Here is a 2,631-nt window from a genome sequence, read left to right as displayed (position 1 = left end):
CGCTGCTTCTACAGCCCCTCCGCGATCCAGGGAATCCTCTCCTCAAACCAGTCCTTGTCCACAAGCCCGATGAGCGTGCAGGAGGCTCGACAGGAGGGAGCAATAAACTAGAATTGGAGAACCCAGGAGGGCTTCTCTGAGGAGGTGCACGATCAGGATCCCCACAGATGGAGAAATGGGAAGGAACTTGATTGGGGTGAAGGAACCGCTTGAGCAAAGGCAGAGAGGCCTGACGGCGCCCTTCATTCTGGAAGCTCCTCCTTGCTTTCAGGACTCAGTTTCCTGGGTCCCCCTTCACAAACCCTCATCTTACAGTCTAGAGTCTGAAGGTCTCCGCGGTCCCCTCCCTACTCAGTCACGCCCTTCTTTTGAAACGTACACGTGTCTGAGGCACTTCTTAAGGAGCGCCCCCCTTTGCCTCGGTGGCTTTCAGTTTCCTCACCTCTGGCGGAGACCAGGGCCATGGTCATTTATCCAGTTGACAAACATTTCACAAGGGCCTGGACCTGTTGTCTGAGCGCTGGGAACCCGGCACTGCCGGGCCTATGTTGCAATAGGGGAGGCTCTAAAGTCACCTGGGGGTCCAGAGACACTGGGAGCCCTGACAGGCCAGAGGCAAGCAACCCACCTAGGCACAGGAGTGTGCCATGGCCCTGTAACTATAGGTTTTACAGTGTCTGAAGCCCGGAGGTGGAGGCTACAGTGATGTGTGATTGCGCCACCGCATTCTAGCCTGGGTGACAAAACAAGACCTTGTCTCAAAAAAAAAAAAAAAAAAAAAGGGGGGGGAGGTAAATTCGAATATATTTCACCATAAAGCTGATTAAAAAAAAAAAATTACCTATTAAGTCTAAACAGTAATCCTGGGAACCGATTTTGGGAAAGTATATTGTACATCTGCAGAACTGAAAAACATGCAGGCAGCTGGTGCTCAATAAACGCTTTCAGAATGTAGTGGGAACCAAACAGTGTTCATTGAAAGGAAAGTCTCCTCCCGCTCTCAAATTCAAGTCAGTCCAGGCTTAATATTATCTTTGTCTACCACCGGGTGGCCAAAATGGGCAATGTGGGTGTTCTGGTCTTTCACCCCAAACTTCGAAAGGCTCTGTAGTTGGGCTTAAAGGCCGTGGGTGGAAAGAAGGGAGACTTTCCCCCTGGAAAACCAGTGCCCTGAGAGGCAAGTTGGTCAGAGGTAGGGGCATAAGGGGGATTATTAGGGCCTATGGGACAGGCATACAGCCTCTTAATGACAGAGAGAATATACTTGGGTGAAACCAAGAGGCCAATTGAACATAATTGGCCACCTTGGCACACTGAGATAAAATATGAGGTTTTTGCAGAGCGGGGCAGGAGAAAAGTTTAGGGACAACAATGAGGTAAGTAGGAAAATAATCATGTGGACACACACGGTGAGTTCGGGGATGCTCAGGGGGTTGAAAGGTTGGCAGGGGAACTCTGAAAGGTGAGAGGACATCTCCCTGGATAGAGAGGCCCCTGGGAGCCAGGGGACAGGAATCTCTTGGCAAGTGTGCTAATATCCTGCGAGTATGGGCCTTACAGTGTCTGTAAACCACCGAGAAGAAGAGCAAACTTCAGGAGACGGGTCACTGAGGAAGCAGCTTGGCTTTCCTGGCCACTGTGCAGGCAGCCCAGGCTCAGGGGCCTATGGACAAGCCCAGTCTTGCTTCTTACAAAAGCGGGGTGAGTCACCTCTGCAGGACATCGATAGTTGGATGGGTGGCTTGCTTTTTTTTGTTTGGTTGGTTGGCTGGTTTTTTTGAGATGGTGTCGCACGTTGTTGCCCAGGCTGGAGTGCAGTGCTGTGATCTCGGCTCACTGCAACCTCCGCCACCCGGGATCAAAGGATTCTCCTGCCTCAGCCTCCTGAGTAGCTGTGATTACAGGAGCCTGCCACCATGCCTATCTAATTTTTGTATTTTTAGTAGAGATGGGGTTTCACCATATTGGCCAGGCTGGTCTTGAACTCCTGACCTCAGGTCATCCCCCAACCTTGGCCTCCCAAAAGTGCTGGGATTACTGGTGTGAGCCACTGCCCCCTTCTCCATTTGCCAGACACCAAATCTGCTGGCACCTTGATCCTCGATGTCCAAACCTCCAGAATTATAAACAATATATTTCTGTCATTATAAGGCACCTAGTTTATAATATCAACCTGTAGTATTTTATTTAAGTTTTATATCAGTGGAAGAAACTATATTTTTTTGAGATAGGGTCTTGCCGTGCTGCCCAGGCTGCAGTGTAGTGGTACAATCACCACTCACTGCAGCCTTGACTGCCCAGACTCACTGATTTGCCGGCCTCAGCCTCCTGAGTAACTGAGACTACAGGTGTGTGCCACCACATCCAAATAATTTTTGTATTTGTTTGTAGAGATGGCATTTCTCCATGCTGCCTAGGTTGGTCTCGAACTCCTGGGCTCAAGCTCAGGAGGCCCACCTCAGCCTGCAAAAGTGCTGGGATTAAAGGCATGAGCCACCATTTCCGGACTAACTGGTAACTTTACTTATTTATTAATTTAATTTATTTATTTATGAGGCAGGGTCTCGCTCTGTGACCCAAACTGGAGTGCAGTGGTGCAATCTTGGCTCACTGCAACCTCTGCCTCCTGTG

Source organism: Macaca mulatta, chromosome 20, assembly GCF_049350105.2.
Source record: "Macaca mulatta isolate MMU2019108-1 chromosome 20, T2T-MMU8v2.0, whole genome shotgun sequence".
NCBI lineage: Eukaryota > Metazoa > Chordata > Mammalia > Primates > Cercopithecidae > Macaca > Macaca mulatta.
This window is presented reverse-complemented; position numbering follows the sequence as displayed.